Genomic DNA, 17,802 nt, shown 5'->3' on the forward strand with positions numbered 1-17,802 from the left:
ATGCTCTGGGGTTGTGAGGCCATAGCTAACTAGCCATCAGAAAAAGCCTCTCTGAGGTGGTAACACCAAAGTCATGTCTTGGAAGAGAAGTGGGAATTCTCTAGTTTGGGAAGGAGGAGGGCAAAGATGTCAGGTGAGGGAACAGTGTGAAGACACAGAGCCCAAGAGAAGTGCTTGGCTGTGGGGTGAGAAGGGGTAGCGGGTAGGTGAGGCCAGATGGAGAAGGATGTTGAGGGCCAAGTCAAGGAGCCTGGACTTCCCTCTCTAGACTGTGGTGAGCAAAGGTCTTGAAGCTGGACGCAAGTCCTACAGTTAGTAGGACTCAAAGCCAGGCCTTCAGATCCAGAATATAAGATCTTTCTGTGCTACCAAGGCAGCCTCTCTTTTCTTAAGGCGAGATGGAGAACAGGAAGAAGGGCGCTCTGGGCAAAGGACCAAGGCCGAAATACAGGGCTCCTGCCCTTCAGACTCCTTCCTCCCACCTCTCCTGTGCGAGTCTTGAGCCTGTGACGGGTCCTGTGGAATTAAATGATTCCTTCTCCGCTCTGCTCTCATGAACTTTTTGGCCTCCCTTCCTGCCATCTGTCCCTTTCACTCAGCCATTCCTTGTGAGCCCCAATAATCAGGGGTTCTCAGATTCTGCTCCACACCACGTGGAGTTTTGCAAGCTTGGCCAAGCTATTTCTTGTTAACATCCGGACAGGCAGGCATTTCTAGTAAACAGGGGGAAATACTGCAGTGGAGTGTCTCCCACTTGTGCATTTCTCACTGGGCCCTTCCCTCCTCCCTCTTCATGCTTCAGAACCCAGCTCAGATGTCGCCCCTCTGCTGCTCCACGAAATCACTCGCTCCCCTTGGTTGCCTTTGTCCTCAGTACGGTTTCCTCTTAGGGAGCTGATGATAATACTGCATAGTTGTCTGTTTCCGTGCCCTGTCTCCCCCACCATACTGTGAGCTCCCTGGGGGCGGGCAGGACTGTACCCGAATCATTTGTGTGCCCCCTGGCACACACTAGCTGCTCTGTAATTCTCATTCTCCTTCAGCGTTTTAGTGGCTCTTAAGACTTGTCTATGCCAGAATCTAATACGAAATGGTGATATTAGCCAGCAGTGCATATTCTGTCATTTAATTTTCGGTCCACTATGATCTTTCTTTTCTTTCTTTCTTTCTTTCTTTCTTTCTTTCTTTCTTTCTTTTCTTTTCTCTTCTCTTCTCTTCTTTTCTGTTTTCAGGGCTGCAGCCACGGCATATGGAAGTTCTTAGGCTAGGGGTGGAATCAAAGCTGTAGCCACTGGCCTACCCCACAGCCACAGCAATGCCAGATCCTAGCCAAGTCTGTGACCTACACCATAGCTCACAGCAACGCTGGATCCTTAACCCACTGATCGTGGCCAGGGATTGAACCTGTGTCCTCATGGGTGCTAGTCAGATTTGTTTCTGCTGAGGCACAATGGGAACTGAACTATGAATTTTTGATGTTTCTGAAAGAGCACAGCTCTTTCCAGATGGTCCATCCACACAGAGATAAGACCTCTAGGCACAGACAAATACACACTATTCTCAGCTAAGCACCTGGAATAGAAGACTCAGTCCTGGATCCCTCATACGCCTCTTTCCCATAGTAAGCTCAGAGAAGCCTTTTGTGGGCATTTAGAACACCTATTAATGTTTTGTCCATTCAACAAATTATTGAGCATCTACTGTGTACAAGACACTAATTTAAAGGCCAAGAATGTAGTAGTTAATAAAACAGACAAAAATTCTTGAACTTACATTCTAGTGGGGGCAGGAAAGGATAATAACTAAAATTTATAATATGGAATATATAGTATGTTAGCTAGGGGTAACCAAGAGAGAAGGCTAGAGAATGTGGTGGGGGTGGGGATTGCGACCTTAATTCAAATGGCCAAGAATCCTCACTGAGGAGGCCCTGGTGGCCTAGCCGTTAAGGATCTGGTGTTGTCACTGCTGTGGCCTGGGTCATTACTGTGGCACAGGTTTGGTGTGACCAAAAAAGCCCCCCCAAAACCCCCCAAAACAAAACGAAACAAAAAGAAACCTCCCCGAGATGGTGGCATTTGCGCAAAGCTCAAAAGAAAGCAAGCAGACAATGGGGAAAACTGAGAGAAAAGTACATTCCAGGTAGAGGAAATAAGTCAGAGGCCGGAGGCAGAAAGTGATGTGTTTGGAGAGCAGCAAGGAGGCAGTGGGTAGCTGCAGGGGTGAGTGAGGGGAAGAGCGGAAGGGAATGTAGTTCTCTGGTGGTCCAGCGCTAAAGGAGATTTGGTTTCGTCACTGCTGCAGCATGGGTTCACTCCCTGGCCCGGGAACTTCTGCTTGCTGTGAGCAGACCAAAAAAAAAGGTGTGTGTGGGGGGGTAGCAGGACCTTAAAGAGGTAATGGCTGGGAGGGTAGGAGCAGAGACTTAGAAGCCATTGTTACGACATAGGCTTGGATCTGAGTAAGGTGGGAAGCCAATGAAGAGGTTGTTTTTTGTTTTTGTTTTTTGGCCACTCCATGGCACATGGAGTGCTCAGGCCAGGGCCAGGGATCGGATCCAGGCTGCAGTTGTGACCTACACCAAAGTGGTAGCAGTGCTGGATGCTTTATCCTTTTGTGCCTGGCCAGGGATGGAACCTGTGTCCTGGCACTGCAGAGACACCCCTGATCCTGTTGTGCCACAGCAGGAACTCCACCACTGAAGAATTTTAAGCAGGGGAATGACATTTCTAATTATATATATATATTCCCCCTCAGCCCCACACCTGACATGTGGAAGGTCCCAAGCAAGGGATCAAACCCACACCTTCCCAGCAACCCAACCTTAACCCCACTAATTTATATTTTAACAGAATCACTCTGACTTCAGTAGTGAAATCAGGAGACCACTCAGAAGGCTACTGCAATAATCCACGTGAGGGAACATGTAGGCTTAGACCAAAGTGATGGCAGAGGAAGTGGTGGGATGTAGTCAGATTCTGAACATATTTTGAAAGTAGAGGCAAAGGGGTTTCCTGCTGTGTTGGATGTAGGGTATGAGGGAAGTAGAGGAGTCATGGATGACTTCTAAGCTTTTGGCCAGAGTAACTTGAAGAATGAAGTTGCGATTAATTGAGATGAAGACCCCATCTTCATTTAGCAGGGACACCCAGTTTGGAATGGGAAATAGAGAGTTCAGTTTTGGACATGCTAAGTTTGAGTTGCCTGTTAGCAGTGGTATCCTGGTAAATGGTTAACAACTGGCTCTCTAAGGAAAAAAAGGTGTGTGTGTGTGTGTGTGTGTGTGTGTGTGTGTGTACCCACATAAGTTTATCATAAAGTTTACTGATGTATAGCACATGATCGCAAATAATAATAAAACATACACTAGTCTCCCTGTAAATTCCACATGGCCAATTTATTCTCACAGAATGCTTTAATCAATTTTTGTCAAACTTGTATCAGTAGCCAACTCTTGGTTGCAATTGCTGAACAAGTATAGTTTCAGGATGAATGTTGGTTGATATTTTCATTTACATTAATAGAAAGATGAACGTGAAACAATAAAGACATAGGTGGGAACTTCACTAGTCAATGACAGAAGTGACTTCTTTGCTGAATTGGACAGTAGTTTTCCAATACTGGAAGAGTATTTCCTCAAGTTTTTAATGTTATTTGTGAGGTAATAGCTATGATACAATACACTGTAAATTTATTCTGCATTATTAATATTTCTCCTTCACTTTCTTAAGTCTAGGCAATCAATAAATAGTAAATCAAACTTACTGATAGCATTTGTCAATTTCTGTGGTGAGCCAATTTCTGTGGTGAATTAGTCTCACTGTGACTGATTTCAAGCTACCAACACGATGTCACAGAACACGGAGTTAGGAAGGGATGCAGGAGTAGCATTATACCATTATACAGTATTTCCATGATACAGGCAGAATAGATGTAACTCCAAGAGTATAAAGATAATAAAATCGAGTAAAATAGTTAGAAAGTGATGAGTTTTTAATGTTGCTTTTTAAAAATATAATTTGAGTTTACATAATTTAATTGTAAGTAATGGCTATGTTTAACACCTGGGCCTTCTTCAAATCATACAACTCTTTCACCCATTTTAGTGATGGATGTTTTTAACAAGAGGCTGACAGATTTTCTGAAGATGTAATGATTGGCCCTAAGAGCCAACTCCAGACATCACTCCTATCTCTAGCTAGGTTGGATATCTGAGTCTGGGCTTGGAGGAGAAATCTAGCTCGAAGATAGAAATTTAGGAGTGGACAGCATGTAAAGCCATGATACTGGATGATGATGGAGAATTGGTGTAGACAGGGAAACCACAGCCATTCCCTGAACTCCACATTCAGCTTCAGGGCGATGAAGACATCAGGAAAATGAGAGGGAACCAGAAGAGGAGACTGAAAAAGAGTAGCCAGAGGAAGAACAAGAACCAAAAGAGGGCAGTGTTCTGGAGGCCAAGTGGCAAATGTGTTCCAAGAAGAGAGCCGTGCATAGATTAGATGTTGCTGATAAATCCAGCAAGATCAGGACGGGCAACGGGAACACTGGATTTAGCAGTTTGTCCTCCGCCAATAAAAGAAGCTAAACAAACAAAAATACAGTATTTTCATGCCTCTTTGCCTTTACTTACACTGCTCCCGCTGCCTGGGTTTTGCTTTTTTTTTTTCCCCCCTTCTTTATCCTGATAGCAAGCTTCCATCCTGCTTCTAGGCTTTGTCAGTCAGCGCCTCAAAAGGAAACAGATGACACACTCAGATCAGGATAATTAGACAAAGGTTTATTTATAAGGGGACTAATTTCAAACATATGGGTGGAGTGTAGAGGAAGACAGGGGATGGGTCTAATCGGAGCTGTAGCCGCTGGCCTACACCAGAGCCACAGCAATGCAGGATCCATGCCAAGTCTGCAACCTACCCCACAGCTCATGGCAACACCGGATCCTTAACCCACTGAGCAAGGCTAGGGATAGAACCCGAAACCTCATGGTTCCTAGTCAGATTCGTTAACCACTGAGCCACGACGGGAACTCTGCAAAGGAGTACATTGACTTACTCTGCAGGCCTTCAGTGTACTGGGCCCATAGTGGGTGGACCGTGGATCTGAAGGACCAAACAAGAGTTCCTGTTGTGGCTTAGCGGGTTAAGAACCCAACTGGTACCCACGAGGATGTAGGTTCAATAAGGATCTGGCATTGCTGCAAGCTCGGATGTGGCTCAGAACTGGCATTGCTGTCGCTGTGGTATAGGCTGGCAGCTGCAGCTCCGATTCAACCCCTAGCCTGGAAACTATGCCTTGGGTGCAGTCCTAAAAAGACAAATAATAATAATAAAATAAACAAAGGACCAAACAGAAGGTCTGTAGCACACAAACCCAGCTCCAAAAACAGCTTCTCTCTGAGGTTTTTCTCAACACATCTAGTTAGTCAGGTACCCCTAATTTATGCTTCCCTTTAACGAAGCACTTATGCTGTATAGCAGTGATCCTCAGTCTCTGCTGCATCTGAGAATCACCTGGGAACTTCTAAAAAATGCTAATATCCAGGTTCCATCCTAGACCAATGGAATCAGAAAGTCTGGAAATAGGGCCTCAACAATAATTAGTGCTTAAAAAAATCCTCCAGGAGTTCCCACTGTGGTGCAGTGGAAACAAATCTGACTAGGAACCATGAGGTTTCAGGTTCAATCCCTAGCCTCGCTCAGTGAGTTAAGGATCTGGCGTTGCCGTGAGCTGTGGTGTAGGTCGCAGACGCAGCTCAGATCCTGCGTTGCTGTGGCTGTGGCGTTGGCCAGCAGCTGTAGCTCCAATTTGACCCCTTGCCTGGGAACCTCCAAATGCCGCAAGTGCGGCCCTAAAAAAAGCAAAAGCATCCTCCAGGTGATTCTAAGATGCAGGCAGGATTGAGAACCACTGCTGTGCTCTCAGTGCCTGCCCACCTGTGTGTCCTTGAGGCGTATGAGCGCTTTGAGTGCAGGACTATGTCCGACTCAAACCCACGTCTTCATGGAGTACGGAACCTGACCCAGGGCCTTAAAGAGCATGAGGACTTCACATTGTATGTAGTCTTGTTAGGATTGTGGTATATACACCAGTGAGGGCCTTGTTTGCTTTTTTAATTTTTATTTTTTATTGAGGTATAATTGATTTACAATGTGGTGTTAGTTTGAAGGGTACAGCAAAGTGATTCAGTCATACATATTCATATATCTATTCGTTTTCAGATTCTTTACCCATGGAGGTAATTACGGAATACCAAGTCGAGTTCCCTGTGCTATACAGTAGGTCCCTGTTGATTATCTGTTTTATATATAGCACTGTATATATGTTAATCTGAAGCTTCTAATTTATCACTCCACCCACCTTTTTGCTTTGGTAACCATAAGTTTATTTTTGAAGGCTGTGAGTCTGTTTCTGACTTGTAAAGCAAGTTCATTGGTATCTTTTTTTTGGATTTCACATGTAAGTGATATCATATATTTGTCTTTTTCTGTCTTCACTTAGGATGATAATCTTTAGGACCACCCATGTTCCCGCTAATAGCATTATTTCATTCTCTTTATGGCTGAGTAAGCTTCCATTGTATATATGTACCACATCTGCTTTATCCGTTTCTGTCAATGGACACTTAGGTTACGTCCATGTCTTGGCTGTTATAAATAGTGCTGCAATGAACACTGGGGTGCATATGTCTTTTCAAGTTATGGTTTTCTCTGGATATATGCCCAGGAGTGGGATTGCTGGATCATAGAGTAGTTCTAATTTTAGTTTTTTAAGGAACCTCCATACCGTTCTACATGGTGGCTGGACCAATTTACATTTCCACCAACAGTTTAGAAGGGTTCCCTTTTCTCTACATAGGGCTTTTTTTTTTTTAGGCTCTGTGTTGGAATTCATTAGTAGGTCATAGAATCAATATAGGGTCTCAGAGCAGCATGGGAAAAAAGAGAACTGAATTGAAAATATCAGAATGGGTCCCATATAGTAAGGGTTAATATAATATTGTGAAACAGGTGTGTGTGATCCAAATTACAGTGGAAACCATGTTTCTACTATGGGTTGCATTCAAAGTGCTTGAAATCTACTGACCTAGGACAAGTAATAGAACTCCTGGGCTTCTGTTTTATCTTTTTATTTTTTATTTTTTTGTCTTTTCTGGGGCCGCATCTGAGGCATATAGAGGTTCCCAGGCTAGGGGTCGAATCGGAGCTGTAGCCACCGGCCTACACCAGAGCCACAGCAACGCGGGATCCGAGCCGCGTCTGCAACCTACACCACAGCTCACGGCAACGCCGGATCGTTAACCCACTGAGCAAGCGCAGGGACTGAACCCGCAACCTCATGGTTCCTAGTCGGATTCGTTAACCACTGAGCCACGACAGGAACTCCTATCTTTTAAAAATAAAGTTAATGAATCCGACTCGGAACCATGAGGTTGCGGGTTCAATCCCTGGCCTTGCTCGGTAGGTTAACGATCCGGCGTTGCCGTGAGCTGTGGTGTAGGTTGCAGACGCGGCTCGGATCCCGCGTTGCTGTGGCTCTGGCGTAGGCCGGTGGCTACAGCTCCGATTCGACCCCTAGCCTGGGAACCTCCATATGCTGCGGGAGTGGCCCAAAGAAATAGCAAAAAGACAAAATAAATAAATAAAGTTATTAAATTTATTACAGTGTGTTATTATCTCAGGACTTTTTTTGGGCTGCACTGGCAGCATGTGGAATTTCCCCGGCCAAGGATCAAATCTGCACCACAGCAGTGACGCAAGCTGCTACAGTGACAGTGCTGGATCCTTCACCTGCTAAGCCACAAGAGAACTCCTGTTTTATCTTTAAAATGGGGATAATAAGGAGTTCCTGCCATGGCATGGTGGGTGGGAGTCTGACTGCAGTGGATCCGGTCGCTGTGGAGGCACAGGTTCAATCCCTGGCCCAGTGCAGTGGTTTAAAGGATCCTGCAGTAAATTGATCTGGCTCAGATTCAGTCCCTGGCCCAGGAACTTCCATATGCCATGGGTGTGGCCATGAAAATAAAATGGGGATAATAATAGTACTCCTACCTCTTGGGATTGTAATGAAGATTAAATAAACTGACATATATAAAGTGCTAATACACAGTTATAAAAACCAGCTGTTTTATTGTTCAACAACAAAAGTATTGTTATTATTATTTTTTGCAAGCAAGCAAAGTCTTTTTTTTTTCTTTCCTTGTCTTTTTGTCTTTTTGCCTTTTTCTAGGGCCACTTCCCTCGGCATATGGAGGGAAGGGTCTAATCTGAGCTATAGCCGCCCGGCCTATGCCACAGCCACAGCAACGCGGGATCCGAGCTGTGTCTGCAACCTACGACACAGCTCGCGGCAACCCCGGATCCTTAGCCCACTGAGCAAGGCCAAGGATTGAACCCTCATGGTTCCCAGTTGGATTCGTTAACCACTGCGCCACGAGGGGAACTCTGCAAAGTCTTTTTTTAAAGAAAAGCAAATAGCTCCTATGTGTGCTGGAAGAGGGGAGGAGAGCCTCCCAACAAAAGTATTTTTAAAGAGCAGAATATAAAATTTTGTTTATCCTGTGATTACTGTTGTATAATGTTAGACATACAGATAAGGGCTTTTTGTCTTACTCTTTCAGATCAGGTTTTTGTTGGTTAATGCTATGGCAATAAATAACCTTTTATGAATAGGAAGCTGGGTACCCAACCTCTTTCCTTTTCTAGAGGCCAGGAATGTTGTGGGGCCTGTTTGGAGTGGTAGAGGTACTGCCTTAGATTCTAGCTGAGGCTATGTCCTATTAATATCTCAACTGCATCTGACTGGTGCCCACAGGCTATCTTTGCACCTGCTCTTAGAAAATTAACACGGCTCTGTTTAAAGGCCTTGGGAGGAGGGACGCAATAGGGCTTACTTATTTAAGTATCCAAAGCACTTAGTATCATGCCTGGCACTCAATAAATGTGGGCCAAACTGAATCGAACTCTTGATAACTGTTGTGTGACTTTGATCAAGTCACTCTCACTCTCAGGACCAGAGTTTCTTGTGTGTAAAATAAGGCAGATTGCATGGAGGGTTAGAGGTAGAAGGCACCTCCGATTTTATAAGTGGGGGAGCTAAGACTCAACTAGGGGAAGGGGCTTGCCCAAATTCATGTCCAAGTTAGCAGAGAGGCAGAGGCGATAGCTGAAGTCTCTCCAGTCCGTGGTAGAGCACTTTCTATGGCATTGGATTGTCAATCCAGTTCTTTAATCCTAGGGAACTGTTAGAGAAAACTAACTAAAGATACACATAGTAGCAGAGGTAGATCTGGAAAAATATGGTGTGTTGTGCAAAAGTAAGTTACAGAATGAGATACATAACCTGGTACCATTTTAAATGAAAAGTACGTGCACACGATATGAAAACTCACGCTTTGCAAGAACAATATAAACAGTTACACAGTAAACACGTTCAAGGGGTGCCTGTAGGCGTTGGGAGAGGAAAGAGGGTGAAAGGGAATATGTACGCAGATAAGACAAGAGACAGGCCTTCAAGGCCAAAGAAGACAACTGGGTAATATATTTAACTCAATTCTCTGCACTTGAAGTCGAAAAATAAAATAATCTCTCCTTCCTCCAGGATTTTATTTCTAGCTGTAAGTGTAAATGCAAAGCACGGAAGTTCTGCCACGGAGTTCGAAAAATCCCCGTCCTCTTACTGGCCGCTCTTCTCACTTAGGCCTCGGCTGCTCCCACTTGGACTCCTGCAGTGATTTCTTCTTGGTCTCCCTGCCTCCACTCTTGCCCCAGCAAATCCAATGCACTTTCCTACAGAGCAACCTGAATAATCTCAGTCAAAAAATCTGATCCTGGTTCTCCACTTCAGTGACTGAGTATGTGACCCAATGACCCGGGCAGCATGGTGCAGTGACCAAGCATGCAAAATCTGCTGTGTGGCTGTGTAGCTCAGTTCTGCCACTTTCTGTGGAGTTTAAGCAAGTTAATTAAGGCCACTGTGCCTCTATTTCCTCATTTGCATAATAGGAATAATAGCACCTTCTTGTTTTGTGGTTGGAGGATTAAATAAATGTAAACATGGAAGTCTTTCAAACATTGCCTGTCACACCGCAGATGTTTAGCTATCGTAATTGTTATTCCCAGGCCCTTGGCGGTTTGGGTCCTATGTAACCCTCAGTCCCATTTCCTGCCTCTTCCTTCTTGTTTCTGATGCCTGTATGGCCTTGGCTCCTCACTCCTCCCTGGTCAACTCCCACCTGATTAGAAATCTCCTTCTCCGAGTTCCCTGTGTGGTTCGGCGGTTAACAAACCCGACTAAGATTCATGAGGATGCAGGTACGATCCCTGGCCTCACCCTGTGGGTTAAGGATCCGGCGTTGCCATGAGCTGTAGTGTTGGTCTCAGACAAGGCTCGGATCTGGTGTTGCTGTGGCTGTGGTGTAGGCTGGTACCTGTAGCTCGGATTCGACTCCTTGCCTGGGAACTTCCATATGCCAAGGATGAGGCCCTCAAAGAAAAGAAAAAAAAGAAGTCCCCTTCTTCAAGAAGCCATGCTTCCATCCCCTTGCCTCACATGGGATGCAGTTGATGGGGGGTCCTTTCCCTGTGCTCCTCAGACCTGTTGTGTGTTTATGCCGTTGTGCCATAAATTTCTCTTCAATCTGTCTACCTAACACATAGCGCTTGGCACATGGTAGGTATTTAGTAAGCGTTTCTTGGGAATTCCCTGGTGGCTCAGTGGTTAAGGATCCTACATTGTCACTGCTGTGGCACGGGTCAATCCCTGGCCCAGGAATGTTTGCATGCTGTGCGCATGGCCAAAAAGAAAAAAACTTCTTTTTAAAATCTTTGTATTGCTGAATATTATACACACGGCAAAATTGATATATACTAAGCATATAGCTTTGATAAATTTTTACAAACTGAATACACCATGTAGCCTTTACCCAGATCATTCTTTTTTTCTTTTTTCTTTTCTTTTTGCTTTTTAGGGCCACATTTGTGGCATATGGAAGTTCCCAGGCTAGGGGTCAAATCAGAGCTGCAGCTGCCAGCCACAGCCACAGCCACAGCCACACCAGATTCCAAGCCATGTCTGTGACCTACATCACTGCTCATGACAATGCTGGATGCTTAACCCACTGAGCGAGGCCAGGGATCAAACCCTCATCCTCATGGACACTAGTCAGGTTCATCACCACTGAGCCATGACAGGAACTCCCCTTCACCCAGATCTTTACAGAACGTTTCCAAGACTCTAGAAGCCCTCCTATGCCTCCTTCTAGCTATTGCCTCCCAAGTCCCCCATCCTGACTTCTGGCAGTATAGACTACTTCTGCCTATTTTTGCACTTTAAGCATAATCATATAGAGTGCATTCTTTTCTCTCTAGCTTCTTTCATTCATCATGTTTCACTCATCAATATTTCATATTTTATGTAGTTGTAGATAATTCATTCTTCTACGGTGTGTATTCTGTTAAGTTGCATGAATATGCTATAATTTTATCCATTCTACTACTTGATGGGTACTCAATAAATATTTCTTTTCTTTTCCTTAATGGCCGCACTAGCGGCACATGGAAGTTCCCAGGCGGGATTGAAACCGAGCTGCAGCTGTGACCTATGCCACAGCTGTGGCAACAGAGGACCTTTTTACTGGGGATCCTCTAACCTGTGCCTCTGCAGTGATCTGAGCTGTCACAGTTGGATTCTTAATCCACTGAGCCACAGTGGGAACTCCAGTATTTCTTGAATAAATGAAGAAATCTGTCCATTCTGCTACATTATGAATTTCTTGAGGAAAGAGACTGGGTTTTATTCATCTTTAAGTCCCTAGTACCTAGCACAGGGCCTGGCACTTGGTGGGCGCTTAGTGAGTATTTGAGGAATGAGCTGATGCATGATTCCCCTGAGACTTTGTAATTAAACTGGTCATTTCCTCATCCTCGGTGGGGCCCCAGCTTCAGATCCCTGGGTGATGCAGGTGAGTTGCTAGGCAACCGCATGAGGTTAGCTCCAGGGTCACAGTGGAGAGCGTGCTGCAGAGGCCGAGGCCGAGGTAATTGGAAACACTTCTATTCAGCAGCTTCTGGTTTCTCCCCTCCAGCCCATCCCCCACACAGCTGCAGGAGGGATCTTTCTAAAACAGGCACTGGGCACAGCTCTCCTCTATGCCAAAACCTTTGGGCTCTCAGCCGGGGGAACTAAGGTTCAGAGATTTGAAATAACTTGCCCAAGGTCCACAGAACAGGTAAAGTGCAGAGCTACACCCAGGTGTGTCTGATTCCAAAGCCCAAGCCCTTTCCAGTATTTTGATTTTGGACGAGTGGCCATGGGTGGAGTAGGCAGGAGTCTGTGGGTCACAGTGCTTCCGTCTTCATCAAAGCCTTCAGTGGGGTGGATGCTTCACCAACAGGCAGAAACCGGAGGGCTGGGAACCCAGTTCCTGTGGGAGAGGGATGATCTTGATGTTTCCCTGCAACTTGGTATCTAGGGGTCCAATGGATGGACTCTGATCCAGAGAGCAGCAACATCAGGACCTCAGAGCCTCTCTGCCTAACTTCTGTGATCCCCGAAGGGCACAACAGAGTGGTAAGGACTTGACCCAGACTGAAAGGACAGAGGAGGACTGTCGGGAAAGGATTCTAGGACAAAGAGACTCATTTTGAACAATGAGAAGGAGATCAGGTGGACCTAAGGGGAATGTGATGGAGCCGGTTCGTACATGTCTAGATGTATGACTTTAGGAGAGATTTAGTAATCTGGTTGAAGACTTCTTTCCTAGGTGAAATTAAATTTCCTTCAAGTATATATTCATTCATCTACTCCACAGATATTTCTTGGCTGGGCCATGTACCCTATGCTTTAATTGCACTGAAGGTCTCCCTGCTCCTAACACAATAAACAAAAGCTCTGTGCCCCTCCATCCTTTGCGTATGTAGACAGTTCTAGGGGAAACCGTGGCAGTAGGTCAGTTTAGATGTGGGGTGGAGAAAGGATCTGTGAACGAAGGCTTCCAGGAGGAAGTGTTATCCAAACTGTTACCAGAAAGATGTGAACACTAGGTCAGGTAGGGGGAGCCGGGAACTGGCTTAGGTAGAGGCACAATATGTTCAAGGCTCAAAGGAAAGACAGCATGGAGTTCCCGTTGCGGCTCAGTAGTAACGAATCCGACTAGTACCAATGAGGTCTCGGGTTCAATCCCTGACCTTGCTCAGTGGGTTAAGGATCCAGCATTACCACACCAAACTGTGGTGTATTTTGCAGATGTGACTCGGATCTGACGTTGCTGTGGCTGTGATGTAGGCCAGCAGCTACAGCTCTGATTCGACCCCTAGCCTGAGAACTTCCATATGCTGCACATGTGGCCCTTAAAAGGGGGAAAAAAAAAAAAAAAACAGAAAAAAGGAAAGATGGCATGGCACATTTGGACAACTGGAAGAAGATTCTCATGGCAAATTCTTACATAATCTTCAAGTTTCCACTCAAAACAGTTCACAGTTGTTCCAGGGAGACTTGCATCCTCTTCTTTTCCCTGAAGACTTACAATGCCTTTTCTTAGAGGATTCATTACATTATATTGTCATTTATCTGGACTGTACTATTTTGTGTGTATTTGTCTTTTCTCCTAAAGACCATAAGTCCCTTGAAAGCAGGGAACTATGTCTGATTCTGCTTTGCAACAGCAACTAGTAAATAATAGTGCTGTCCCTTCTATCCCCAAATGAAAGACGGTTTTTTCGTCTCATCATTGAGAGAAGACTGGAGTGCCGTCTCTGCCACACAGGGGCCCCAAATTCCAGTGTAGAACCCACTAACTCAGTGTCACATGCTCAGTTCCCCTTAGACCTTCCCACTTTCCCCATCCTTTTGTTCATGTACTTGTACCATCTGTGGGTACCCATACATCTCCCCAGACTGGAAGGCCTTGGAGAGCAAGGATCAGGATGGATTAATACCCTGGCTCCTCAGTGTCTAGTACAATGCCTGGCACATGGAGAGTGCTTCTCATTAATCACATGTGAAGGAGAAATATAAAGAACAATGGGTCTGAATAATACATTCAGGATGATAACAGACTCTAATTTATTAAACTCAAAGAGATCCCATTAAAAAAAATTCTTCTCTCCTGGTAGCAATTTTCTATTTGGGGCCAGTGACTTGGTTTATTGAAAGACCCTAAAGTGCTGTCGATCTGAGCCAAAGAAGCTTCAGAAAGCCTTTTCTTGGCAGGGACTCAATCCTTTCTATTATGTCAGTTCCTTTAAACAAAAAAGGATTTAAAAAATCTTTTTTAATTGATTCTCTTGTAAACACTCAAAGCAAGAATGTCTGTCCTGTGGCTGGGGCTGTGATTGACTCTAAGAATAAAGTGGAGGTCTCTTAATTGTAAAGACACGAGGAAATGTCTGAACTTCCCTCCTATGTATTTAGCGTAATTGGAATAATTTCTCCTCCCCCACTCCCTGATTGAGAGACAGCTCACTTCCTATTCGAAGAAAACCAGATCACTAACCTGGGAACCTGAGTCTTGGAAAGAGTTTATTTTATCAGAGCGTGCTTCCAGAGGGAGTGGAAAGCAGGAAGCCTGCATTTTCTCTCCGCTTCAGTCCACCTGGTACCTGGACTTACACCATGCTTATGATTGGCCTCAGCTTTCCCCTCCTCTTGGGACACTTTGCAGCCTTTGGAATATTTGGGCAGATGTTTCCTGTGGAAAATATTCCATGGGGCTGCCCTCTGTTATATGAGTTTCTGGGAGACGTATCAAAGGGTTGAAGCTTTTGAGATCCTACAAGGTATATTGTGTTTGTAAGGGATCTGCTGTAATATTAGAAAATTCCTTCTTAGAAATTTCTTGGCACTGTCAACAATTAAAACCTCTTCTTTTCCTCAGCCGGCAAACTTTTGAAATTTGTCAGTCTCCGGGCCCTACCACTTACTGACGGAACAGTTTTGGACAAGCTGCCTACCAGCTCTGAAACTCAATTTATTTTTCTGGAAAAAGACACAAAAGTGAGGGTAGAAATAATAGTTTCCTCCTCCAAGGATTGTTAGAAGGTGGAGAGCAGAGGCATGTGAAGATCCTGGCACACGGTAATCACTAATAAATTATAACTACTATTAGTGTTATGCCTTAGAACCAAAGGTTCAGCTCTGCCCAGTTTCTGAGCTACCCCTGACTGAGGCGTAAAGGCAGGGCACCTCACCTCTAGTGGCAGGTGGGACCGAGAATTAGACCTAGTTTGGGATGAACCCTGGTTTAGTTTGCTCAACTGGTCTTCTGCTGCAATTCACCCACTAACATACCTGTCCTATGGTTGACAATCTGCATGAGTCCTGTTCATCCTAACCCAGGTGGCGTGGGATGGATGCTGCTCCTTATTTTAGCCACTGGCTGGCATATAGCTCTGAGTAGAATGATAACCCATAACCACGGTGTTCATCCGGTCAGACTCTCATCAGTGTCACGGACTGCCTGGACGCTGGCTGCCCTGTCCACTTGCTACACTGGAGCTTCTTACCCCCATCCTACCTGTCCACGGCATGTTTGAGTTCATCACACTCTGAACATTGTGCATGGGCCCAGGGAAGTCTTTAGCCTTCACCTCACTGGGCTACTTTTCTCCTAGCCCAAGATAAAAGGAGAAGGGATTAATAACTATTATTAGATGCTAGGCAGCTTTATATGTGTGTTCTTACTTAATCCAATTCTAACAACTTACATGAGATAGATTCTATTTTTCATTTTCATTCTAAAGATGAGAAAACTGAGGCTCGGAAGGGTTAAGTAATTTGCGCAGAATCATATATTAAGCAAGTGATAGGATGAGATTTTTTGAACCAAGATCTTGACTGCAAAGTCCAGCTTCTCTCCATTAGAACCTAGGTATTCACTCTGCGACCATCAGTCCTGGGTTCCGTATAAACACTTGCACTTGGCTCAGGGACTTCCCCTAGGCTTCCCTTCCTACTTGCTGCTTCGCACCACTTCAGGGTCCTGATTGGTTTTACGTCTTAAGTCTTCCTTCTCATCGTGCTCTGTTCCACGCAGTAATCTTGCTCCAATACCTGCTTTGTAACTGACCAGGACGTATTTGATCAATCATGAAATGCAATTAGAGTTTGTATTAGTTTGCTAGGGCTGCCATAACAAAACACCACACCGGCTTCAACAATTTATTTTCTCACAATTGTGGAGGCTAGAAGTCCGAGACCAAGGTGTCTGCAGGTTTCTCCCGAGGCCTCTTTCCTTGGCTTACAAGTGGCCACTTTCTCACTGTATTCTCACATGGTGTCCCTCTGTACTCATGTGCCCCTGGAAATGGTGTGTCCAAATTGCTCCTCTCATAAGGATACCAGTCAGATTGAATTAGGTCCGTTCTAATGCCCTCATTTTAACTTAATCACCTCTTTAAAGGCTGTATCCAAATATGGACGCATTCTGAGGTACTTGAATGTTAGGGCTTCAACATATGAATTTTGATGGAAGGAGACATAATTCAGCCCATATAATAGGATTTTAAGTAATAAGCAACAGAAACTGACTCATTGGTTTCAGCCAAATATATATATTATATTATATTGCCCTTTTAATATATATAACATATATATTAAAATATTAAATATATATATATTAAAAGGGCACTGAAGATTTCATAGAATCACAGAGAAGCCTTGGAAAATAGGCAGGAATGAGAGAGATGAAGCGGCGAGTAACCAGCCCACAACTCAAATCACATCACCAATCCAGTCTGGTGAGGGCATTGCCGCTGTGACAGTGGAAATGCTGTCTCTGGACCCTGCATGCTGCTACTGCCCCCCTGGAAACTGGCATGCCTGCTGCTGCTCCCACTTTGCCACTGGACTGGAATCTCTATGGCCCCTACTCCTCTGGTTCACCAGCTCCTCATTCAAAGTTTGGGGTGGCTGTACCTCATTGGAGGATACTTGCCAGGGAGGCTGGGAAAACAATTATTTTGTGTTTTCTGCTTCTCTATAAGGCTCTGCCTTCCACCAAGACTCAAAGAGTCTCCCAACATGAGGAGATTCAGATGTAGGCTGCCCAGAACTACAAGCATCCACTACACTCAGCAACTATTTATCGTAGTTTTAATATCATGCCTTGGGAATACGAAGGTGGCCAGCATCTGCCTTCAGGCATTCCAGGTCTAGTATGGTGGGAGACAGATGAGTAAATGGGCAATTTGAAGGAACTGTGATAATGGCTGTGATGAGGAAAGCAGGAGGGGGCCCGTGGGATTATAGAGAAGAACTGACTAGCATCAGGAGAAATCAGGGAAGATACTCAGGGAAAGATGATGATATCTGAGACCTGAAGGACAGAGTGCTAGCTAGCTAAGAATTATATCTTCTTCCTACTTTTCCAGATGCCTGCTTTTAAATCTTTAGGTATGGTGCATGTTGCTTGGCATTGTCTTCCAACCGGAGTTGCAGACACTATTGGTGAGGTACCTTAGCATCTAAAGACAGAGACTGGACACCTGTTTCCACAGTACAGAGACATATCCCCATATGCCCTGAAATCATTCATTCCTTCATGAATTCTCCAGTCTCTTTGGGAAGTTCCTAGACATGCCCAGCCCTGTGCCAGGCAGAGGTAGGAAATGAAAAAAGAGAAGTCATGGTCCGTGCTCTGAAGAAGCTTACGATGGCTGTGCAGAAAAAGAGGCACGTAGTGGGGCTAAGGGTGTGGTCCCGGGAAAGGTCTGCGGGCCCCTGGACTCGTTCCCACAGGCTGGTACATTACCATGATCCAGCGGACAAGCTCAGAACCTCAATTTTTGTGGCACATGAAAA

This window comes from Phacochoerus africanus, chromosome 8 (assembly GCF_016906955.1).
Source record: "Phacochoerus africanus isolate WHEZ1 chromosome 8, ROS_Pafr_v1, whole genome shotgun sequence".
Lineage (NCBI taxonomy): Eukaryota > Metazoa > Chordata > Mammalia > Artiodactyla > Suidae > Phacochoerus > Phacochoerus africanus.